This window comes from Phyllobates terribilis, unplaced genomic scaffold (assembly GCF_046119375.1).
Source record: "Phyllobates terribilis strain yellow unplaced genomic scaffold, ASM4611937v1 Scaffold_9__5_contigs__length_417890890, whole genome shotgun sequence".
NCBI lineage: Eukaryota > Metazoa > Chordata > Amphibia > Anura > Dendrobatidae > Phyllobates > Phyllobates terribilis.
Window position 1 is genome coordinate 61,649,245 of NW_027362769.1, and position 26,848 is coordinate 61,676,092.

Below are 26,848 nucleotides of genomic sequence, written 5' to 3' on the forward strand. Positions count from 1 at the left end.
ATAATGAGGATTGAGATCCCAAAAAAAATTATTCCTGGCCCCTGAGACCTGGGCCTATTTCTAAAAATATCTAACAGCAGCAGCAGACAAAACTGGAATGGAGCCTCTGCTATATACCCTGCCTACCTATATACACTGCCTGCCTGATATGTCTGCAGATGGATTAGTCCTCAGAAGGACTGTTTGTTGAGATGGATATGTGTCTCTAATATAGTTTGGTACACCTACACTAACTAGAAACAAGCAAATCTCTCCCTAGCTCAGCAGCACCTCTCCCTACACTGTCTGATTCCGGAGTGACTGTGACGAGGATGGCGGTGCTAGGTCTGATATAGACCTGATGATGCTGTGCAGCCAGCCAATCACTGTAATGCCAACATGGCTATGGCATTACAGTGAGTGACAGGCAATCCCTGAATGTTCATTGGCTCTGTAAAGAGCCCCAAACATGCAGGGAGGAGACCCGAGCTCCCGCCGAGCAACCCCGGAAATACTCGGCGAGCGCCGAGTATCTCGAGCAGTGAGATGCTCTGGCGAGCACCGAGCAGTAGCGAGCATGCTCGCTCATCACTACTCAGCATAAATGAGCACACCACCTTTGAAAAGTAAGATTTGAATTAACATCTCACTGAACACAAGAACATAGAAATTATAGGGCCCCATAGCAGAAGTTCTATTTGGAACCCAAAAAAAGATAACATTCGACGGGAGTCACAGAACATCATATCTCACAACTTTGCAGCCCTTGCAAATTAATTTTACTCCAATTGAAGCCCTTTAGTGTTCCCACGCACTGAGATACCCTCCATAAAGTATGATGCCAGAAAAAGTGACCCCAATCACAATATGATACCCCTAAGGTGAATTCTTCCACAGTGCCCTTCACATGCACAGTATGATGGCCATACAGAATCCCCACTGCAAAGTATGACATCCCCACAGTATCCCCAACACAATATGATGTCCTCACGGTGACCACAACACAGTATGATGGCCCCCACAGTTCCCCACACACATTATGATGGCCCTGACTGAGCCCTCCCCATAATATGATGGCCCCCACACAGCCCTCAATATAGAATGATGGACCTCCAAACAGTATAATGGTGCTCAATATAGTATAATGGCTTCCACAACCCTCCACACAGTATGATGGCACCATATAGTATGAGGACCACAACACAACCCTTCACACAGAATGATGGACCCCACACAACCCGTTACACTGTATAATAGCCCCCACCAGCCCTCCAAACAGTAAAATGTCCCCCACATGGCCCTCCAAATAATAGAATGGTCCCCCCACAGCCCTCCAAATTGTATAATGGTTCTCACATAGCCAGCCAAATTGTATAATGGCCCCACAAAGTCTTCCAAAGAGTATAATGTCGCACAAAAAAATGTACTCATTGATTTAGGAAAAAAAAATATTCACCTCTCCCAATACCCAAGCTGGTCCATCTCTGCAAATTGTGGTCTGAAGCTCAACACAGCTCTGCATAGCATGCGCAATATAGTGATATAATTGCACCCACACCACTGAGATGTCAGACGCAGAGGGAGAATGATGGGGGAGGGAGCTGGCATATTCCTGTTCCATCATTGCTTTCAACAGTATCTGCATCCAGAATGATGATGCCACTCACTGGATTATTTTCACCCTGCTCTTCTTTGGAAATGCAGCAGTGGCCTTAGATGTGTGTTTTGGATAATTGTAATGTCGAAAAAGTGCTCATTTACTAAGGGCACAGAGTGATGTTAGCATCTTCTCTTCCAACATAGAGCAATACATCTGTGAATTCATGATACAAGCAATGAAATGTAGCTCCCAGACACCTGCACACTCATGCAGTTACACATAAGGACATTGCCACCACCATTTTTCACTGTAGGCACCAAGCATTTTTTTGCATTTCTAAACTTCACGATGCCATACAGTTTTGAAGCCATCAGTTCCAAAAACATTTATTTTGGGCTCATCATTCCAGAGTATAGCATCCCAGTAGTCTTCATATGATTCAGCATGGGTCCTGGTGTGAGGGGGTGGTTGAAGATTCCCACTCCACTCCCTTCTAAAGCTGTTTTAGTAGATATGATTACTAGTGATGAGCGAGCAGTAAAATGATTGGGTACTCGTTGCATGGGTCAAGCAAATTGGAATGCTCAGTCTGAGTAACGAGCTCAATGTAAGTCTATGGGAAGCTCGAGCATTTTTCTGGCGGCCCCCCCAGCAGTCTGCAGAGGGCCTAAAAATTGCCCAAATCGATGGGAATAGTACTCAAATGACATGGGAACAGCATGGGGAAGACCCCTGAAAGTATCTCTGACTCCCAGGTCACTGCTGTCAACAACGTTATCAGAGGTATTATGCCAATTATATGGACTCACAATAAAACATACAAAACCGAAACCAAACTGGATTTTCCTGGGAAATATGTTAAGGAACATCGTTTCCAAGGTAATGACTTGTATATAAGGCAAAATAAATAACCAAAAACAAAAATGCTCCTCCTCACCTTGGGCTATGTTCACACATAGTGTTTTTGATGCGTTTTTGCACTTTTGCATTGCTTTTAGCGATGAAAAATACATTCACAGTTACATATAATTTTAATATTTTACTACCTTTTCTTGCCATGTGATGTGTGAGACATGATCAGACACATCCTGTTTCATTTATGAAGGAGGGACTCTGAAAGTCATAAAGACTATTTTTATGGGGCCATCAGGCGGCCCTTACTATTCTTAAAGGGCCATCAGTCGGCTATGCTTTGTTGTTCCCATTATTAAAAAGTGGGTCTCCTACACTGTTATTGCATATGCAGTGACTGCAAGGGCTGCCAAAAAATTGGATGCACCCCAATATCCCTTTGAAGAGACATAGAGGAGGGCCTCAGTAAAAAAATATTCCCATTATAAAGGAGTGGGTATCCTATAGTGGTAATGTCCATGCAGTGACTGCAAGGGCTGCCAACATTTGGTGAAAACCCCAGTAACAATTTAAAGACACATAGAGCTGGGCCACAGTAACGACATGTTCCCATTAGAAAGGAGATGGTCTCCCATACTGTACTTGCGTCTGCAGTGAATGCAACGGCTGCCAAAAATTTGGAGGCACTCCAATGCCCCTTGGAAGAGACATAGAGGTATGAGGGCCTCCTGAAAACAATGTTCCCAAGATTAGGAAGTGGGTCTCCCATACTTTTTGCCTATGCAGAGAATGCAACGGCTGCCAAAAATTTGGAGGAACTCCAATGCCCCTTGCATGAGATGTAGATATGGTGAAATGGTAGATGTTGTGATATGGTGGTGGAGGATAAGGATGAGGAGGACAAGAGAAAATAGAAAAAATCAGGAAGTGTATATGTGGCACCCCAGGGGTCTGGTTTCCACAGTAATAGCAGTATTACGTCTGTGAGCAGGTGGGAGGTGTCCTGGGCAGGAATCCTAAGCATGCCACACCTCCTGCTCAGTCCTGGGAGGGGAAGAACTTCCCCTACATAAACTGGGGCTGAGGCAGGGTTAGAGAGAGGAGTTCCAGACAGAGACGGAGTCTGGTCTGGACACGCAGAAACAGGGACAGATAGACATCAGGAGCTCTGTAGGAGCCAAGGAGAAGCGCCAGGGGCTGGAGCTGTGCAGAGCTCGCCCTGGGAGAAGGTACTAAAACCGGACACAGGAGTCCGAGGCTGTGGGGACTAAGATATACCCAGCAGCAGAATCCATCCGGCAGGGGATTCCAGGTCCTCTGGCCATAAAAGTCCGGAGGCTCAGTCACAACGAAGGGACCAGCACCGCCATCCCGGAGCGGAGGCTAACAGGAGGCCCCAGGTCACCAGCCATACGGGTGAGCACCACACGGTATACCCAGGGACGTGGGCTACTTGTAACCGCCGAAAGCAGGGTAGCCAGGAAGGGTACAGACTAACGGGAAGGCCTACAACTCCACCTGGCCAGGGGAACTCCGGCTTACTCGCAGACTAACCAGGCCCCAACTACTAGCCAGTACTCCCGGGGGAATTTGCCTTGTACCATCAGTAAAGGCCCTGAACTGTACCCTCGCGTCTCCGTGCTTCCTTGTCGCACCGTTAGTGCTGGGACATCCACACCATCACTCCCAACATCACCCACATCCGCTGCCCTGAGGCCATACCTCTCCCGTTGGGGGTTATACCAACATTGCTGCACACCTATACTACCGGCCTCAGCGGTCTGCCCTGCAGCGGCGGTTTCATAACCGCATTCAACGGGTGGCATAGTCGGACACTAATACCATCATACCAATAACTGCCACTTAGTTTGACCACCCTGGGCGCGGACCGGGTCACCGCCACACGAAGACTACTACCCCCATCGGATCCGGCTCCGGGTATCCCCCGCGCGCACGCGCGCCGCACTACAGCACTGGCCCAGGGGGTGAGTCAACTTTGGCGTAGTCGGCAGGATTGCGTGCCAGCAACCACCGGGTGCTGCGTGCCTGAAAAAAAAGAGACTTTTATACTTACCTGTGGTGAAGTTTCCCGCCGTCCGGAGTCGATTCCCGCCATCTGGAGCCGATTCCCGCCATCCGACGCCATCTTCTGCCTTCTTCCCGCCATCCGTGGAGTTTTCCCGCCATTGGACGCCATCCTGAGGGCGCCGCGCGGGAAGAAGAGGGGCGTGGACTCCGAAAGCCCGCGAGAACTGAAGCCCCGCCTCACGTCCGGACGTTGCGTAAGGTCCTGGAAGGAGCCCAGCAGACGCCAACGTCACAGGAGCGCGACGGAAGGTCCTCAACCCTGACGATCCACTGCGGAGCCGCGGCCTACGGAAGAGGATCATCGCAAGGTAGGCCACGGTCCACTAGGGGGGAGGAGGATGTCGGATACGGAGGAGAGCTTCACCGCCACAGCCGCCGCCAGCCCCACCGCTGCTGCGGTCATGCCTTTCACCATGCCCTATATCTCGGGGGCAGCCTGGCTACCCCAGTACTCAGGGGAGTCACATACCCTAAATGACTTCAGAGAAAGGCTGGATAGCCTCTTCCAGGTGTATCCCCTCACGGAGGCGCAAAAAGTGAGCATCCTGGTGGCCCAATTAATCGGGGCAGCCCAAAGGGAGGTAAAGTCCTGGCCACCTGGGAGGAAGAGGACTGCCAGAGACATACTAACCCGGCTGAAAGACACATTTGACACCCGCACCTCAGCCGAAATAAAACTAAGATTTTATGGGTGCAAACAACGGGCACATGAGAGTATAAGAGACTATGCTCTAAACCTACAAGAGGCCCTGAGAGCCATTAAGCAGGCAGACCCTGACAGCGTGGGAAATGAAGATAAGCTGTTGACTGAACAATTCATTGAGGGTCTACTGTGCAATGCCCACCGGACCCAGTTGCGGGCAATGGCCTTACAGGACCCTGACCTGGACTTTGCACAGTTCAAGGACAGAGCCATCCGGGTGCTCCAAGAACCGGCACCAGGTGGCGCTGTGACCCACAGGCGCCCTGCTATCACTTATCACCAGGAGACGGCGCCCTTGTCTGCAGGGCCTGTGGGAGCTGATGCGCAGGCTTTAAACAGTGACCCGGCTACAGACCTGCACCATCAGGTCCAAGAGCTAACTAAAAGCGTTGCCGCGCTAACCCGAACTGTGCAGTCTTTACAGGTTTCTACTGCAGGGAAGATCGAGCTGGCATCCGGACCGGAGGACATCCCGTGGCGCCGACCAAGGAGGACCCCACCGGCCAGAGGAAGACCCAGCGATCGATACAATGAGGACGGACGACCTATTTGCCGCCGCTGCAATCAACCCGGACATGTGGCAAGGTACTGTCATTTAAACGGGCACAACCTGGGGTAGAGGGCCAACCCCCAAACATAAGACCATCAGGCCCATCAAACTGGCGTGATAAATACGTAGGGGGACGTCCAATCTTGCCTGTGGTACTGGATGGCATTCCTATGAGTGCCCTACTAGACACTGAGTCACAGGTCACCACCATCCCGTACGTGCTCTTCAAGCAGTACTGGAATGATTCGGACATAACCCGCTACCCAGACGACGACCTGAGTATCATCGCCAGCAATGGTCAGCCCGTGCCGCAGGTGGGATTCAAGGAGGTGACCATTAAAATCGGTAAAGTCGAACTGGCGGCACAAGGACTGATTATAGTGGACATAGACCGTCATGAGAGTCACCCTAGAATCACCCTGGGAACCAATGTAATTGAAAATTGTCTTGCAGAGGTGATTCTCATTTTACAGCAGGTTGCCAAGAACGCCAGTTCCGGCCAGCAGCGTGTGCTCCAAAAAGAGATCCGGGCACTGATGAAGCGGCAACAGGTGGAACTATCTGGTGGTGAGATAGGTAGCGTGAGAATGTGTGACCCGTTCCCTATTGCCATGCCCCCAAAAAGTGAGATGATGATTTGGTGCCAGGCAGCTATTGGTCTAAGAGGTAGAGACTACCAAGCAATGGTAGAACCCGTCTACTCGGACAGTAGGCCCACCATTTTGACAGCACGGGGGGTGGTCGATGTACGCCATGGGAGGGTGCCCGTTCGCATCATAAATATCGGTGAGAGAGAAGTACACCTGCACCGGTATGCCACGCTAGCTAAATTGTTCACCATAAACCAGAATTCTGTACAGGCCGTGGAACCCTTGCCTCCATCTCAACCAGAGGAAGGTAACGGCTCTAAGAAACCAGTGGAGGACTGGTGTCAGCAACTACATCTGGGTACTGACTCCACTCCCTCACACCAGAAACAAGGAGTCTATCGGGTGGTTCAAGAGTACGAGAGAGTGTTTAGTAAACACCCGTTAGACTTCGGGCGAGTAAAGGGGGTAGAACACCACATCCCCACGGGAGACCATCCTCCCATAAAGGAGAGATACCGACCCGTACCCCCTGCACACTACCAACACGCCAAGGGGATGCTTAGAGACATGAAGGAGGCTGGGGTAATCAGGGACAGCTGTAGCCCCTGGGCAGCTCCACTAGTCTTAGTGAAAAAGAAGGACAACACTATGAGAATGTGTGTAGACTACAGGAAGGTCAACCGTATCACACACAAAGATGCGTACCCGTTACCAAGGATAGAAGAGTTCTTAGCTGCATTGAGGTCTGCTAACTTCTTCTCTACTTTGGATCTCACTAGCAGGTACTGGCAGGTTCCTGTAGCAGAGGCAGACCGGGAGAAGACCGCATTCACCACCCCGATGGGTCTCAGCGAATTTAACTGCATGCCGTTCGGGCTCTGCAACGCACCAGGAACCTTCCAACGGTTGATGGAATGCTGTCTGGGACACCGGAACTTCGAGACGGTCCTGTTATACCTGGACGATGTCATCGTCTATTCCAAGACCTACGAGGACCACCTGAAACACCTGGCAGAAGTGTTCGAAGCTCTGGCAAACTACGGCCTAAAGGTGAAACCCTCCAAGTGTCACCTCCTGAAACCAAAGGTGCAATACCTGGGACACGTGGTGAGTGCTGATGGAGTGGCTCCTGACCCTGATAAGATCACCGTGATTAAGGACTGGCCAAGACCCTCCAGCATAAAAGAAGTGCGGCAGTTCCTCGGGTTGGTAGGCTACTACCGAAGATTCATTCCCGGTTTCACCAAAATGGCAGCCCCTATGTAGGACCTCCTGATAGGTCAATCTCGAAAAGCCAAAAACCAGAAGTCGCCCTTCAGGTGGGAAAAGCTGGAAGAGGAGTCCTTTAGCCAGCTGAAGATGGCCCTCACGGGGGAAGAAATCCTGGCATATCCAGACTACAGCCAGCCCTTTATCCTCCACACGGACGCAACTAACATCGGGCTAGGAGCCGTGCTGTCCCAGATCCAGCAAGGAAAAGAACGGGTAATCGCTTACGCTAGCCGAAAGCTACGACCCACCGAGAGGAACCCTGAGAATTATAGCTCATTCAAGCTGGAGTTCCTGGCAGTAGTGTGGGCAGTGACCGAACGTTTCAAGCATTACCTTGCCTCCTCCAAATTCATCGTGTAAACGGATAACAACCCGTTGACACACCTGGACACTGCAAGGCTCGGTGCTCTGGAACAGAGATGGATGGCTCGCCTGTCCAACTTTGAATTCACCATCAAATACCGGGCAGGACGCTCAAATGCCAACGCGGATGCCCTGTCTAGAATGCCGAACTTACCGGACGTAGGGGAAGATCCAGAAGATCTGGAAGAAGTTGAGCTCCCTGCGTTCCACCGTCATGGGATTACCCTGTATTCCCACCGTGTGAAGGACAGGCGCTCCGCGACGTTCAATCCCTTGCCCCACTACAACTGGGCGGAGACGCAAGACAGTGATCCTGCAGTCCGTCTGGTGAAGGAAATGCTGACCCAAGCCGATGCCAGTCTGGACCCAGACGCCCCAGAAGAGAGTAAGCAACTGTGGAAGGAGAAAAGTAGGCTGTTCCTCTACAGGGAGAAGTTGTGCCGGAGAATGGTTAACTCTCGAACACATGAGTTGACCTGGCAGGTAGTGGTCCCCAGACGAGACGCGGCTATGATTCTGGAGGCGTACCACAACGGAGCAGGACATTTCGGGTGGAAGAAGCTGGAGTTCTTATTGCGTGAGCGGTTCTACTGGGTAGGCATGAGAGGAGCCATCGAGAGGTGGTGCAGAGACTGTGGACCGTGCCACCTAAGAAGGAAGGACCGTGCCAGCCCATCATCACCCGACAGCCACTGGAACTGGTAGCCCTGGACCATGTGAAACTGGCTCCAAGCAGATCTGGGTATGTCTACGCCCTCACAATCGTAGATCATTACTCCCGGTTCCTGGTGGTGGTCCCGGTCAAGGACTTAACGGCTCAAACAGCAGCTAGAGCCTTCCAGCAGCACTTCTGCCGTCCACACGGGTACCCGGACCAAGTGCTGACAGACCAAGGGCCAGCCTTCGAAGCGGAAGTCTTCCAGGAGTTCTGCAACCTGTATGGCTGCACGAAGATAAGAACAACGCCCTATCACCCACAAACTAATGGACTCTGCGAGAAGATGAAACAGGTGGTGATAGACCTCCTGAAAACATTGCCCCTGGAAGAACGCAGTCTGTGGCCTGAGAAGCTGCCTGATCTGGTGGACCTATACAACCACATCCCTGTAGGTTCTACCAACTGTACCCCGGCTTACCTAATGAGAGCGAGGCCTGGTAAGCTGCCTATCGACCTGGATATGGGAGTCCTGACGCCCGAGGACACCTCACCAGAGGCAGACTGGGATACAGGACGGCAGCAGCAGTATCGGAAAGTGCAGGAGAGCGTGGAGCGAAGTCTGTCTCAAGCTAGAGAAAGGCAAGAGAAGGCTTATAATCAGTATGCTCCCGCTGTTCCCCTGGTACCTGGAGAGCAGGTCTTGAAGAGGAAAAGACGGTTCCACAAGTTGGACGACCAGTGGGAGAAGGACCCGTACACCGTACTGCCATCAAGCCATGAGAACCCAAAGATTTGCGTGATCAGTAAGGATGGGGGAGAAACCACAGCCGTTGTCTCCAGAGACCACCTGAAGAAGTGTCCCGAACAGCTGCAAAACCCTGAAGAAGAAGATCAAGAAAACCCTCGACCCGCAGAGGAAAGGGAAGAAATGATCAGGACTGTACTCGGAGACTAGAGATGAGCGTTGTTCTACTCGAACTGTTCGCCAATCTCAAATTCGAGCTGTTTTGGGCGGTGTTCGAGCCGTTCGGCGAACACGAACAATTTGAGAAAAATTCGGCTGTTCGAGGTTATGTTCGATAACTGTTCATGCACCAAAATCATAGCTGGATTTTTTCTCAGTAATGATGAAAATTAATGTTAATACGCAGTTTGAGTGTACAGCGGGGTGGGGGGAGGGGCAGGGGATGGATCTCTGCAGGAACAATGAAGATCTCCATATTTTTTCTCTTTCCCGCATTTACAGTGGGGAGGTGCAATCTGTCAGCCTATCAGCAGCGCACACACGGAGCGAAGTGCTTTTTTTCACACAAGCAAGGGCATGTGTCATTGGCAGTGTATGTCACATGTCCTTGCCCTATAAGACCAAGCCATTTTCCCCGTCGCCACCATTTTCTCACTGCTGCAGCTGCGTGTTAGACGGCATCGCTGTTGCTGTGTGCGCTATACCTTGTTAATTTCAAGCCAATTTTCGCACAAATATACAGATAGCTTGGGAGTAGGGAATAGTTTGTGATTGCAGTCCTTTTAAGGACTAGGTTACAGCATTTCCTACGACTTTTATCAGGCAGGTCTGTGCTCTTAAATAGATAGGTTGTGGGAGTAAAGACTAATTGTAATTGGAGTCCTTTTCAGGACTAGGTTACATCAGTTCCTATGAGTTTTTGCCAGGCAGGTCTGTGCCAGTGCTGTGCAAGTTTTTTTTCACAGCATTTGGCTGAATCTAGCAAAGCTAATCCTTTTTGGCCTATTGCAGAGTGTGTTAGTCAGTGGAGTAGCCTATCTGTGTTGCAAGATATACCACCTGTGTATAGAATACCAATTTTTTTACTGCACCTAGTGAAGTAAAATCTTTTGGGCATAGCATCATTCTATTAGTCCATCTATACTGACCTCCATCAGGTTGCAAACTGAATCTAATTTTTTTCTGCATCTAGCTCTGAAAAAATATTTGGCCTTCTAGCAGTGTGTGGGACTTGTTCTATTAGTCCACCTATACTGACCTCCATCAGGTTGCAAACTGAATATATTTTTTTCTGCATATACCTCTGAAAAAATATTGGGCTTCTAGCTGTGTGTGGGTCTTGTTCTATTAATCCATCTATACAGACCTCCATCAGGTTGCAAACTGAATATAATTTTTTTCTGCATCTAGCTCTGAAAAAATATTTGGCCTTCTAGTAGTGTGTGGGACTTTCTCTGTTAGTCCATCTATACTGACCTCCATCAGATTGCAAACTGAATATATTTTTTTCTGCATCTACCTCTGAAAAAATATTGGGCTTCTAGCTGTGTGTGGGTCTTGTTCTATTAATCCATCTATACTGACCTCCATCAGGTTGCAAACTGAATATAATTTTTTTCTGCATCTAGCTCTGAAAAAATATTTGGCCTTCTAGTAGTGTGTCGGACTTTCTCTATAAGTCCATCTATACTGACCTCCATCAGGTTGCAAATTAAAAATAATTTTTATCTGCATCTACAGTATCTCTGAAAAAATATTTGGGCTTCTAGCTGTGTGTGGGACTTGTTGTATTAGTCCATCTATACTGACCTCCATCAGGTTGCAAACTGAATATATTTTTTTCTGCATCTACCTCTGAAAAAATATTGGGCTTCTAGCTGTGTGTGGGTCTTGTTCTATTAATCCATCTATACAGACCTCCATCAGGTTGCAAACTGAATATAATTTTTTTCTGCATCTACCTCTGAAAAAATATTGGGCTTCTAGCTGTGTGTGGGTCTTGTTCTATTAATCCATCTATACTGACCTCCATCAGATTGCAAACTGAATATATTTTTTTCTGCATCTACCTCTGAAAAAATATTGGGCTTCTAGCTGTGTGTGGGTCTTGTTCTATTAATCCATCTATACAGACCTCCATCAGGTTGCAAACTGAATATAATTTTTTTCTGCATCTACCTCTGAAAAAATATTGGGCTTCTAGCTGTGTGTGGGACTTGTTGTATTAGTCCATCTATACTGACCTCCATCAGGTTGCAAGCTGAATATATTTTTTTCTGCATCTACCTCTGAAAAAATATTGGGCTTCTAGCTGTGTGTGGGACTTGTTCTATTAATCCATCTATACAGACCTCCATCAGGTTGCAAACTGAATATATTTTTTTCTGCATCTACCTCTGAAAAAATATTGGGCTTCTAGCTGTGTGGGACTTGTTCTATTAATCCATCTATACAGACCTCCATCAGGTTGCAAACTGAATATATTTTTTTCTGCATCTACCTCTGAAAAAATATTGGGCTTCTAGCTGTGTGTGGGACTTGTTCTATTAATCCATCTATACAGACCTCCATCAGGTTGCAAACTGAATATATTTTTTTCTTCATCTACCTCTGAAAAAATATTGGGCTTCTAGCTGTATGTGGGACTTGTTGTATTAGTCCATCTATACTGACCTCCATCAGGTTGCAAACTGAATATATTTTTTTCTGCATCTACCTCTGAAAAAATATTGGGCTTCTAGCTGTGTGTGGGACTTGTTGTTTTAGTCCATCTATACTGACCTCCATCAGGTTGCAAATTGAATATAATTTTTTTCTGCATCTAACCCAGCCAATAGTTTTGGCCTAATACCACAGTTTGGCCACTCAGCTCTGCTCCGTTACCATCCATTGTTTTTTTGTGCAAACAACTCCAGAGTTGTGAATTAGTTAACCACCAAAATGAGTGGAAAAAGGCCTGCTGCTGGTGGAAAGGGGAATAGGCGTGTTGGGAAGGGGAAAAAAGGTTGTGTCCGTGGGGTAGGTGTTCAAGCAACAGTAACATCTGCAGAAGAAAGACCATCTTCCAGCCAAACTAAAATGTCTACTTCTTTTAGCGGACAATGTGATAAGATCCCTTTCTTACGGCCACGCCAATCGCTACAAATTCCAGACGAGGCACAAAAACAGCAGGTGCTTCAACGGATATCAAGTGCTCCTTTAAGTGGGCTCTCCTCCACAACAACTTCAACATCACAAATACTCCAGTCCTCAAAGGTGTCACCCAAATCGCACTTGCTTCCTCACAGCTCCCAAATCTCCAGCTGCCCGTCTGAGTATGAGGTAGAACAGATGGTTGAGTCTGCAGAGCTGTTTACTCATACTATAGCCTGGGAATCAGAGGTCGACTCCAGCGCTTCTGTGAATCTAGACGAGGAAATGATCTGCACTGATGCCCAGAATCTTTATGAGTCGGATCCAGGACCAGACGCAGAAGGTTCTGACCATAATGTAGACCCTCATTCCCAAACTGTAACTCCTGTTGGTGGAGACAATGAGGAAGACGATGATAAGACTCAAATACCTGATTGGAGCGACAACTTTAGTTTTTTGTCAGGGCAGGAACAGGTTGGCTCTGAGGACGACGGGTGTGATAACACACAGGGTGATGATGATGAGGTTGGAGATCCCACTTACTGTCAACCCACAGTCAGCCAAGAGATGAGGTCAGCAGAGGAGGTGGAGGAAGATGCTAGTGACGACGAGGTCAGGTTGCACCTTCCTGGACAGAGACGTAGTACTGGAAGCACGTCAACAACTGCATCCTCAAACACAACTCTGCCTCTCACCACAAGTCGTGGTGGCTCTTCAGGTCGCATGGGTGCTAAGCCTTGCATAGCCTGGGCATTTTTTCAGATCGATAAAGATGACCCAACTCGTGTTATCTGTAACATTTGTCAGCAAAAGCTAAGTAGAGGCCAAAAAATACATAGTTTGAGTACTTCATGCATGAACCGGCACATGGACATGAAGCATAAGTTGCAGTGGGAAGCTCAGTGTGCTACAATGCGGCCTAGCCGGCCGGGCCAACCACCGTCTGCCATATCTTGTGCATCCGCGGCCTCTTCATCCTCTGTGACTGGGGGGACAGCAGTCACACCTGTTTTGGGGCGCAGACCTGCCACCTCTTTACCCGCAACAGCCAGCGTGATTGGCAGGTCATCATTTTCTTTGGAGGTGGTAACACCAGCTGGTGTTGAGCGCTGTCCGACATCGATAGCACCACCTTTGGATCAAGGCAACCTAACATGTCCGCCTGCATCTTCCTCACAGACCGGCAGTTTGCCGAGGACACCCTTATCAACCCCGTCTAAGCACAATAGCCAGCCCTCGGTCCCTCAGATGTGGACAAGTAAAAGACCATTTCCTCCTAGCCATGAGAAAGCTAAGAGGTTGAATTTCACCATCTGCAAGCTCTTGGCTACAGAAATGCTGCCTTTCCGCCTGGTGGACACAGAGGATTTTCGAGACCTTATGTCCGTCGCAGTGCCCCAGTACCAGATGCCCAGTCGGCACTACTTCTCAAAGAAAGGTGTGCCTGCGCTCCACCAGCATGTCGCACACAACATCACCGCTTCTTTGAGAAACTCTGTGTTTGACAGGGTGCATTTCACCACAGACACTTGGACGAGTAGGCATGGACAGGGGCGTTACATGTCGCTGACTGGGCACTGGGTAACTATGGTGACAGCAGGACAAGGGGCTGCTGTCCAAGTCTTGCCGTCCCCACGAGTTGTGCGTCAATCCTCTTTATGTCAAAGTTCCTCCACTGCTTCTGCCTCCTCAACCTCCTCTCGGTCTTCCACCTGCACCCAAAGCCTGTCTGGTCATGCCACAAGCTTTCTAACTGCGCAGAAGGGATCCTGCACACCTCCTTACTATGCTGGCAGTAGGGCTCAACGTCATCAGGCGGTTTTTACTTTGAAATGTCTGGGAAATGTGAGTCACACAGCTGAGGAGTTGTGGTCAGCTCTGGAGAACCAATTTCATGAATGGCTGTCTCCACTGGACCTGAAACCAGGGAAGGCCGTGTGCGACAATGCTGCAAACCTGGGTGCGGCCCTTCGCCGGGGCACACACGTGCCTTGTATGGCTCACGTGTTGAACCTGGTTGTCCAGCAATTTTTAGCCCACTTACCCAGACTAGATGGCCTTCTGCAGAGGGCACGGTCGCTGTGTGCTCACTTCCGCCTTTCGCATCCCGCAGCTCAGCGACTTACATCTCTACAGAAGTCGTTGGGCCTGCCACTTCACCGGCTAAAATGCGATGTGCCTACCCGGTGGAATTCAACTCTGCACATGTTGCAGCGACTGTGGCAGCACCGACAAGGCCTGGTGCAATACGTTCTGACGTATAGCCTGGGCCAACGAGATCCAGAGGTGGGGCAAATCACGCTGGAGGAGTGGTCTCAGATCAGGGACCTATGCACCCTTCTGCACAGTTTTGAAATGGCGACAAAGATGTTTAGTGCTGATGATGCCATTATCAGCATGACTATTCCGGTGATTTACATGCTGGAGCACATGTTAAACAGAATTCGGAGTCAGGTGGTGGCACAAGAGGAGGTGGAGGAAGTAGAGGAGGAGGAGTTGTATGCGGAAGGGCTAACATCTGCAAGGTCCAGACGGTCGGCAGCACCAAGGCGGCAGGCATGTGAGGGTGGGGGAGATGGTTTTACCAGGGCGCATGGTAGCAGCCAAACTAGTGAGGAAGGTGCAGGAGCCCAGGAAGAAGTGGAGGACGAACTGATGGAAGACTCATCAGATGAGGGAGACCTTGATCACATTTCTGTTGTGCGAGGTTGGGGGGAGAGGACAGAGGAAGGAAGCATGATTGTTACCTCACCACCAACACAACAGGGACTTGGTGCTCCTGGATGCGCAACACACATGAGTGCCTTCTTGCTGCACTACCTGCAACATGACCCTCGAATTGTGAGAATTAGAAATAATCCTGACTACTGGATTGCCACACTGTTAGATCCCCGGTACAAAAGTAAATTTGCCGAAATTATTCCTGCCATAGAAAGGGATGCACGCATGCAGGAGTATCAGCAGAGACTGTTGCAGAATCTTACATGTGCTTTTCCACAAAACACCAGTGGTGCACGTAGTGAATCTCACAGTTCCAACTTGCCAACCGTGGGACCGTCAAGTGTTCAGCACTCAAACCGTAAAAGAACCACAGTATCTGCTGGTAACATCAATTTTGCGGAAACATTTCACCACTTTTTTAACCCATCCTTTGCAAGGCCACAGGAGACAAGAAGTCTGACACATAGTCAACGCCTAGAGACGATGGTACAGGAGTATCTCCAAGTAAACATTGAAGCCACGACTGTGTCACTGGACCCTTGCTCTTTTTGGGCTTCCAATCTGGATAAATGGCCGGAGCTAGCCACTTACGCCTTGGAGATCTTGTCATGCCCCGCAGCCAGCGTTCTGTCTGAACGTGTGTTCAGCGCTGCTGGTGGTGTGCTGACAGATAAGCGCACGCGGCTCTCCACTGATAATGTAGACAGACTCACGTTCATAAAGATGAAAAAATCATGGATCCGAAACGACTTTTCTACCCCTGTGTCATCCTGGGGAGAGTAAAAGCTTGATGATTGGTTAAAATCACCCTACCAACCGTTTTAAGCTTTCAAATTACTAATCATGTTTATCTGTATCTTGACTGGAAAATAATTTGGGCTTTGTAGCAGTGTGCAGCACTGATCCTATTAGGCCATCTATAATAAGCTCCACCAGATTTAAAATTAAAAATAATTTTTAGCTGCATCTAGCCCGGAAAATAATTTTGGGGCTCCGAGATGCGCAAGACACATAAGTGCCTTCTTGCTGCACTACCGGCAGCATGACCCTCATATTGTCAGAATTCGAAGTAATCATGACTACTGGGTTGCCACACTCTTAGATCCCCCAAACTTTTCGATCAACCTTTTCATTTTAATAAAGACCAAAAAAATGGTCATTTTTGAAATTATAAGCATTAGCAGGTTGTTAGAAACTGAAATCAAACAGTTTTCAACTCAAAACTTTATTCTAGGTGATGTTACATTTTCACATAGGACCCCTTGTTCGAAAGGAGCTCCTGAACTCTCTCGTCCATTGAATTTGTCAGGTTTTGGATGGTTTCTGCTTCAATTGTTTTGCATGAGGACAGAATACCCTCCCAGAGCTGTTGCTTAGATGTGAACTGCCTCCCGCCATCATAGACACTCCTTTTAATGATGCTCCAAAGGTTCTGAATGGGGTAGAGGTCAGGGGAGCATGGGGGTCACACCATAAGTTTGTCCCCTTTTATGCCCATATCAGCCAGAGATGCAGATGTTTTATGTGCAGCATGAGATGGTGCATTATCATGCAGAAAAATGATCTTGCTGTGAAATACACGGTTCTTCTTCTTGAACCATGGTAGGAAGTGCTGTTTGAGAAAATCCACATACATTATGGAGTTCATCTTTAGCGCCTTCAGGGATCCTAAAGGGGCCGACAATCTCTCTCCCCATGATTCCAGCCCAAAACATTACTCCACCTCCTCCTTGTTGGCGCTGTAGCCGTGTTTGCGTGGGGTGTCCATCAACCAGCCATCCTCCACTCCATCCATCTGGACCATCGAGCGCTGCACGGCACTCATCCGTGAACAAAACAGTTTTGAAATCAGACTTCATGTAATGTTTGGCCCACTGGAGCCGTTTCTGCTTGTGTGAAGTGGATAGAGGAGGTCGACAGGATGGCGTATGCACAGCTGCAAACCTCTGAAGGACCCTGCATCTTGTTGTTCGGGGGACGTTGGAGGCACAAGCAGCTTCAAAAACTTGTCTGCTGCTATGACAAGGCTTTTTTGCCGCTGCTCTTTCAACCTGACGTAATTGCCTGTAGGAAAGAGTCCTCAATTTGCCCTTATCAGCACGCACACGTGTGTACTGTGAATCAGCTACATACTTCTTGATTGCCAAGACACTTCATCCTGATCATCGCACAATGTTGATTGTAGTCATGCCTTGACCTAAACACTTCAGAATTTTTTGCTTCTCAGCAGCCGACACATCCTTTTTCTTTCCCATTTTGGCAGAAAATGTAGGCTGCTTAATAATGTGAGAGAGCCTTCTTAAGTAGTCTTGCCTTTCATTGGACACACCTGCCAAACTAATTAGCACAGGTGTCTGCAATTGCTTACAGTGATATAAAGAGCCCTGACACACATCACCATCAATGAGTTTAACTGACAAACAAACAAATTCTTCCCTTATCACTCCTAAACACTTTTTGCATAATAATTTGGAACGCAGTGTACATGTGCTTTTCCACAAAACACCAGTGGTTCACGTAGTGAATCTTACAGTTCTAACTTGCCAACCGTGGTCTGTATGGAATTGTTCAATAAAGGGCCCAAAATTAAGATAACATAGATGGGAGAGGTCTCTATGAATAGGAATTCCTAAGTATTTGATACCCTGTGAGGGCCAGGCAAAGGGAAAGTTGGACTGGATGGAATCCTATATGGATTTGGGGAGGGAGACATCGAGGGCCTCAGACTTCGCTGCATTGATTTTAAAATTTTACCATGTAAAAAAGTGATCTATTTCAGCCATAACAGCAGGGATGGATATATGTGATTGAGTGATATTTACTAGGACATCATCAGCAAATAGAGAGCACTTGTACTCGGTGCCTCCCACCTCAATCCACCTAATATTGGGGTTATGGCGAATTGATGAGAGCAGGTGCTCCGTCACTAGGATGTATAAGAGAGGGGACAGAGGACATCCCTGCCTTGTCCCATTGGTGATTGTGAAAGGTGATGAAAATGTTCTGACGCACCCCCTGGGCCTTGGGACACCCGGAGCCGGACCCTTTTTGGTGGATGCTGGTGGTTGTAGTCTTCGTGGCGGCGACCCGGTTCCGTGGCTCAGGGCGGTCAAACCAGTGGCGGAACTATTTATGTGGTTTTGATGTTTAAATGTCCGACTACGCCACCCGTGGATTGCGGTCAGAGTGAACCGCCGCTACAGGGCAGACCGCTGAGGCTGGTGTTGTGGGTGCAGCAGAGCGTAGCATAACTCCCCACGGGAGGAGTATAGCCTCAGGGCAGTGTATGCGGAGGATGGGGGTGATGGTGCAGGGCAGCAGCAGTAACGACACGGAGTCAGTGATGCAGTCCAGGGCCTTTACTCACAGTTCTTATTATCCAGACCACGTCTGCAGGTAACGGCTGCCCACGTCGTACTGTGCTCACCAGGTGAGGGGCTCAGACAACTCCCAGATAACTTTGGAGCACTTCACAGGACCCCCTTTGTGTGTCCTTTGTCTGGCCTTTCTTACCAACACTTCTGTCCGGCTGCCTCGGGCCTCCTCTTGGTAAACTTGGCGCCAGTTTCCCTGACCCTATGTGGTGCCTTCCTAGCGGGTGTAGCGAGGGGCTGCGCCACATAAAATGTCAGAGCCTCCGGTTTCTAGCTGAGGGTCGTTTCCTGCCTCCACTAGTTCGGGGACCGGTCTCCCCCTTTGGCCTGACCCCTCCACGCAGGTGGATTCGGGCGTGCGGTGGCGACTCGCCCGTCCGCACCCCTGGGATCCCTTCATTCCTCGTTCCTGGAGCCTTCTCCGCTCCTCTTCCTTCCTTCTCCCTCTTCCAGGCCTGGGCCTCCTTTACTAGGCCCGCCTCCGGAGCAGAGCTCATGCAGAGCCCCTGCTCCCTGCCACTTCTGCTCAGACTTCTCTGCACTGAACTAAGATGGTGCCCACCTTTTATACTCCCTTCTCAATGCACCCAGGAACTGCTTCCTCCCTGCTCCTGCACTACAGGGTTCCCCTTCCTCAGTGTTCCCTCCCCCCACTCCAGCCAGGGACAGGGACTGTCGTGCCCATCTCAGGGGCATATTGGTCGCCCTGCCCCACGGCAATGTGGTGTAATGCATGCAGGTGTCGGGTCCTGATCCACACTCCATCCTTACCTGAGAGTGAGATATCACACCTCTGGGTGAGGTGCAATACGTCTGTAGCAACCGAGCCCTCAGGGTGCTACAGTTCCATTTAACTTCAGCCTAGGTGACGTATTGCGATACAGGGCCGTGATTTTGGCTATAAAAGGGTCCCCTAGACCCCTACCCCAAGCTTTTTAAGAGAATCATATATGGCGTGCCAGGAGACTCTATGGAATGCTTTCTCAGCATAAAACGAGAGTATCTAATTACAAATTTTTAACTGCATCTAGCCCAGGAAATACTTTGTGCCTAGTAGCAGTGTCTGCTAGTCAGCGGATTATCCCGGCTGTTAAGCAAGCTACACCACCTGTAGTTTAGACACTTAATTTTTTCAAAGGAAATGCTTCGGGACCATGGGATACTTAGTGAAGAGCATCAGGAGGCACCCCAAGGCATAGGGGCTGGGACTGGCAGTAGGATGCCTTGCGGTGGACAGCCGAGCTCGATCCTTATAAAAGCTTTTTAACTGCAGCAGCTTTAGTGGACGCTACTGGAGCTGGAATTACCGTGGCTGCTGGCATGAGACTTGCCCTCCAATAGATCGTTGTAAATGGATTTAAAGTGTATTCATTCAAATTAGAGAGACAATTTAAATTAAAAAGCTTAGAGCTGCCTCCACCACAGGGGGGCTCGCTCGACCCACCAGCAGACAGGCACCAGTATTGGGAGAGGGGGGCTGGCCGTCAGGGTTCACCGCGGCTCTGGCACAAACCCGGCGACACGGAGGTGGCACGGGCAGGAGCGGACTGGCCGTGTCGGCTTCTCACTTTTTGGATTTTAGAAGGGCATGACATGCCTATATCTGTGTCTCCCCCTCCTTTTACTCCTCCACCTCTTTTATTTTCGCATGACTATATGTACTTGTCACTTTTCCATGTGTTAGTTATGTCTTCTGAGCAGTTTGTCAGCTTTTGGACACCTTTGAAGGTGTTTTCTATGTGTTTCTATGTGTTTTTGTTTGCCTGCCATTGGTTTTAACGGTGTTCGAAGGTGTTCGACGAACAGTTCGACCAACAGTTCGGCGAACACACGGGTGTTCGACGAACCGAACCGAACTCGAACACTACGGGGGTGGCTCAACACTATCGGAGACTTCCCCCGGTCTTGGACACAAGTAAACGGTGCTGTCGTGGTACCCGTCCTCACCTTTCTCCAGCCAGCCCCGCAAGTGCCTACAGAGGAACCAGTAGAGCTGGAAAAGCAGCCGGCCCAAGAGGCAGAAGAGTCCACGCCAGCAGTACAGGAGGATCAACCCTCTGCTAGTATTGAGCCTGCCGTGCCCCTAGTGAGCCAAAGAGTGCGCAGAAAGCTGCCCAGCCTGCCCATAACACCTCCTACACCCTGTAGTGCAGGACCAGTTAGTGAGCTCCGTAGGTCCACTAGGGTTACCAGAGGCCAGATGCCCGTACGTTGGAGAATCTAAGTTGGCTAGTTGCTTTAACTATTTTATGTTTACCTGTTTTGTTGTAGCCGTTGCTAATTATGTTTTTCAGTTACAGATTTCTTTATATGGACTGACAGGTTATGGACAGTGAGTAACCGGAACTCTGTTGTAAATATGTTTGGAGCGTAACCCAGGAATGGACTAAAGACTGTTAAAGACTCGGGGCAGGACAGACCCCTACCTGGTTACGGCTCCCTGTTCTTTGGTGAAATGGACACCCTTATTGCTTCCCGGTTACGGACACGCCGTGACCATCTCATGTATTTAATTGTTATTGTTTATACCCTGTTATGTTTTGAAAAAAAATATGTTTAGTCCGGGAGTACTAAATTTCACTAGGGGGGAATGTGGCACCCCAGGGGTCTGGTTTCCACAGTAATAGCAGTATTACGTCTGTGAGCAGGTGGGAGGTGTCCTGGGCAGGAATCCTAAGCATGCCACACCTCCTGCTCAGTCCTGGGAGGGGAAGAACTTCCCCTACATAAACTGGGGCTGAGGCAGGGTTAGAGAGAGGAGTTCCAGACAGAGACGGAGTCTGGTCTGGACACGCAGAAACAGGGACAGATAGACATCAGGAGCTCTGTAGGAGCCAAGGAGAAGCGCCAGGGGCTGGAGCTGTGCAGAGCTCGCCCTGGGAGAAGGTACTAAAACCGGACACAGGAGTCCGAGGCTGTGGGGACTAAGATATACCCAGCAGCAGAATCCATCCGGCAGGGGATTCCAGGTCCTCTGGCCATAAAAGCCCGGAGGCTCAGTCACAACGAAGGGACCAGCACCACCATCCCGGAGCGGAGGCTAACAGGAGGCCCCAGGTCACCAGCCATACGGGTGAGCACCACACGGTATACCCAGGGACGTGGGCTACTTGTAACCGCCGAAAGCAGGGTAGCCAGGAAGGGTACAGACTAACGGGAAGGCCTACAACTCCACCTGGCCAGGGGAACTCCGGCTTACTCGCAGACTAACCAGGCCCCAACTACTAGCCAGTACTCCCGGGGGAATTTGCCTTGTACCATCAGTAAAGGCCCTGAACTGTACCCTCGCGTCTCCGTGCTTCCTTGTCGCACCGTTAGTGCTGGGACATCCACACCATCACTCCCAACATCACCCACATCCGCTGCCCTGAGGCCATACCTCTCCCGTTGGGGGTTATACCAACATTGCTGCACACCTATACCACCGGCCTCAGCGGTCTGCCCTGCAGCGGCGGTTTCATAACCGCATTCAACGGGTGGCGTAGTCGGACACTAATACCATCATACCAATAACTGCCACTTAGTTTGACCACCCTGGGCGCGGACCGGGTCACCGCCACACGAAGACTACTACCCCCATCGGATCCGGCTCCGGGTATCCCCCGCGCGCACGCGCGCCGCACTACAGCACTGGCCCAGGGGGTGAGTCATATACACATGTCTGGGTACAAAGACAGAGGTGCATGGGAATAGAGTTAGACATCCCGAAAAAAAGACACTGTATTTGAGTTTATGTTACACTGCTATAATTCGGTGGTGTTGAAGAGTCTGTCCCAATCCAGCCCTTTTTCATGTTTATAAGAGTCAGCCTGTCAGCATTTTCAGTTGACAGGCAGATGCGTCTATCGTTTATAATTACACCAGCGGCATTAAAAACCCGCTCTGACAAAACACTAACGGCAGGGCAGGCCAGGACCTCCAAGGTGTAGAGAGTCAATTCATGCCACGTGTTCAACTTGGATACCCAATAATTATAAGGCACAGAGGAATCACGGAGGACGTTGGTATGGTCGGCAAGGTATTCCCTCAGCATCCTCTGAAACTTTTCCCTCCTTGTGAGAGAACCCCGCGCCTCGGGGCCTGTGCGATGGGAGGATCTGAGAAAACTGTCCAAGAACTTTGACAATGTTCCCCTGCGTCTGATGGATTGCATTTGTGTCCTTCTCGCCTGTACTCCTTGGTTGCCCAATGAACTGTGACCTCTGCAGCCAGCGATTTCAGATGGGAATTTTTTAAATAATTCCGCCTTCTGGTACTGCCCCATTTTATTAGGCCTGTCTGTCATGGGAATAAGAGACAGAAAGTTCTCCTTGTAGCGTGTGTCTAGAAGTGTCACACAACAGATGGTATGACAGGTATGCAGGAAACTAGCTCCTGTTCTTCCTCCTCCTCCTCATTGTCACCAAATCCATGTTGGGATGAGATGAGGCTGGGCAGTGTGGAATCACCCTATATGGTTCCTTGTTCCATCTCATCATGCTCGGCCTGCAATGCATCCTCTTTAATTGTGAGCAGAGAGCTTTTCAGAAGAGAGAGAAGCGGGATGGTGATGCTAGTTATGACGTAATCGCCGCTAACCAACTTGGTGGAGTTCTCAAAGTTTTGGAGGGTGGTACAGATGTCTGACATCCATGTCCACTCCTGAAGTCTTATGTGTGGAGTGTAACATACCTGGCGGCGTCCTTGCATAGTGGTCCATCTCCCACTGTGCAAGAGCGCGCACTTGATCTCCAGTCCAGAATGTCTCTCTGGCTTCCCTCCATGCTGTCTGTTTGTGTCTGTTTCTGCTGATTAAGGGCGGCGCCCGATCACTTCCTGCTTTTTGTACCTGCTGTGGGTCACACCCCTTGTGCGTCCTCAGCCTATTGCTGTCTGTCACCTGGTATATAACCCAGCTGCTCCAATCAATCCCTGCCTGAGCATTGTGCTTCATTCAGTGTGTGCTTGCACTCTGAAGGTGCCAGGTCCCGTTCTGTGTTTCTCTTGTCTGCCTGTCCTGGAGGCTGTATTTCCAGGCCTGTCTGAACACGCTCCTAGCCTGTTCCTCCCGCCTTCTAGGGGCCGATTACCTAGACCCGCTCCTGTATCTTGTCTGTCCTGTCTGAACACGCTCCTAGCCTGTTCCCCCCGCCTTCTAGGGGCCGATTACCTAGACCCACTCCTGTATCTTGTCTGTCCTGTCTGAACACGCTCCTTGCCTGTTCGTCCCGCCTCTCTGGGGGCCGTATTCCCAGACCCGCTACTGTATCCCGCTGCAGTGTTGGTCTCTTCCGTACACTCAGTTCCAGTCTGAACTCTCTCCTATCCTTTACCTGTTTTGCCTCTATGTCCGTTCTTTTCCTTTTTCTGCAGAGTCTGAACTCGTACCTAACTCCTGCTTGTTGTCTCTGTACTCCCGTTTGTGAGTTTGTGGTCCACTCGCTGCTTCACTGCAGGTGCCCTGTGGGTGTCTGGCTCTGCCTTTCCCTTCCTGTCTGTTCCGTGTGAACAGAGCCCTGTCCGTCCTGCTCTGACTCCTTGCTCACTGCTCCGGCAGCCTTGCTCCGCTCTGACCCTTTTGCTCACTGCTCCGGCAGCCTTGCTCCGCTCTGACCCTTTTGCTTACTGCTCCGGCAGCCTTGCTCCGCTCTGACCCTTTTGCTCACTGCTCCGGCAGTCTCGCTCCGCTCTTATCCTTTTGCTCACTGCTCCGGCAGTCTTGCTCTGACTCCTTGCTCACTGCTCCAGGCGGCCTCGTCCTGCTCTGACTCCTTGCTCACTGCTCCGGCAGTCTCGCTCAGCTCTGACCCTTTGCTCACCGCTCCTGGCGGTCTCGTCCTGCTCTGCTCTGCTCTGCTCTTGCTCACTGCTCCAGGCGGTCTCGTCCTGCTCTGCTCTTGCTCACCGCTCCAGGCGGTCTCGCTCACTGCTCCAGGCGGTCTCGTCCTGCTCAGCTCTTGCTCACCGCTCCAGGCGGTCTCGTCCTGCTTTGTTCTTGCTCACCGCTCCAGGCAGTCTCGTCCTGCCCTGCTCTTGCTCACTGCTCCAGGCGGTCTCGTCCTGCCCTGCTCTTGCTCACCGCTCCAGGCGGTCTCGTCCTGCTCTGCTCTTGCTCACCGCTCCAGGCGGTCTCGTCCTGCTCTGCTCTTGCTCACCGCTCCAGACGGTCTCGTCCTGCTCTGCTCTTGCTCACCACTCCAGGCGGTCTCGCTCACCGCTCCAGGCGGTCTCGTCCTGCTCTGCTCTTGCTCACCGCTCCAGGCGGTCTCGTCCTGCTCTGTTCTTGCTCACCGCTCCAGGCGGTCTCGTCCTGCCCTGCTCTTGCTCACCGCTCCAGGCGGTCTCGTCCTGCCCTGCTCTTGCTCACCGCTCCAGGCGGTCTCGTCCTGCCCTGCTCTTGCTCACCGCTCCAGGCGGCCTCGTCCTGCCCTGCTCTTGCTCACCTCTCTGGGCGGCCTCACTCTGCTGTGTTTGTCCGCCACATCTGTGGTTCTGTTCCAGAGTCCCAGTGTGTACTGGGTCCTATCCCGCCTATGTTCCTACCTGCTAGTGCCTTCCTGTCTGCACTCTAGCCGTGCTTGCCTGTACCCCCCTGCCTGCCTATTCCCACCAGTCTGTGTGCCAGCCTAACCAGTCTGTTCCTGTATTCCCCTGTGTGGGTCAACAGCCGTGTCCGGGGTCTGTCCTGGAGTAGCACCTGGTCCCTCTGCTCGGTTCCTCCTTGGTGCACTGGCGTCGTATGCCGTCGTGCGACCCTGGTCGGATCGGGTGAATACCTAGTTACGCCCCTCCAGGCATTCACTCTCCGGCACGGTCCAGTGGAATCACACGCACACGCCGCTCAGCCCGGGCGTGTGCATTACAGCATGCTCAGGCCATGGTTCCCGTTGAGCCCCACGGCCTTCTCTCTCTGAGATGTTTTCCAGCGAATACGTGCATTAAAAATAAATAAATAATTTTCTTTTCCTTAGCTGAGTTCCAGGCGAATTACGCACCCGTCCAGATGGATCTATCAGCTCTCGTTCCTGCGGATCCGCCACGTTACTATGGGGATCCAAGACAGAGTCGTGCATTTGTGGAGCAATGCATGCTACACTTCAAGTTCTACCCTCTATGTTTTCCCACAGATCGGGTTAAGGTGGGATTCATGATGTCTTACCTAGCGGGTGATGCCTTGAATTGGATCATTCCCCTATGGGACGCACAGGATCCTATCGTCCTAGACATAATGGCCTTCCTGGTGGCCTTTCTAATGGTCTTCGATGATCCTAACCCGGAGGCTCCTGCTGAAGCTTCACTTCCCAGTATCCCGGAGCAGCCCCGATGGTTAATGTGTGTGGGTAGCGCAATAGTCCTCCAGCCCAATGAGACTACTGCCCACCCAGAATCCTCACAGGGTGACTACACTCTCCGGAATACTTCTCCCAACCTCAAGAGGCAGTCCAGACGTGCTAGACGTAGAGGCAAGCCGTCACGCCAGGGTCTGTCCTCCCTGAGACCTACTGACCCCAACCTTGAAGTCCCTACTGAAGCTTCATCTCCCTGTATCCCGGAGAAGCCCCAACGGGTAATGTGCGTGGGTAGCGCAACAGTTCTCCTGCCCGAAGAGACTGCTGCCCACCCAGAATTCACACCAGAGGACCCCCTGTTGCCTCCTGAATCCCCCGAGATACCACTTGAGGACAATTGGAGAGAGACTTTCCTATACCCTGCACCTGATACCTCGCCCGCTTCGTCCAGTGAGTCCGACCTAGTGTTCTCCGAAGCAGAGGTTACCCCTGAGTCTCTACACCCCTCCGATCAGGCGGAGGATCTCCAGTTGTCTCCTGAACCCTTCGGGGTGCTACCTGGTAGCGAATGGACAGAGACTTTCCTATACTCGGTACCTGATACCTCGGCTGCTTCATCCAACGAGTCCGACCTAGTGTACTCTGAAGCAGAGGTTACCCATGAGTCTCTTCACCCCTCCGACCTGGCGGAGGACCTCCAGTTGTCTCCTGAGCCCTTCGGGGTGCTACCTGGTAGCGAAAGGACAGAGACGCTCCTATACTCTGTACCTGATACCTTGCTCGCTTCGTCCAGTGAGTCCCACCTAGTGTACTCCGAAGCAGAGGTTACTCCCGAGTCTCTACACCCCTCCGACCAGGCGGAGGACCTCCAGTTGTCTCCAAAACCCTTCGGGGTGCCACCTGGTGGTGAATGGACAGAGACTTTCCTATATCCTGGATCTGATACCTCGCTT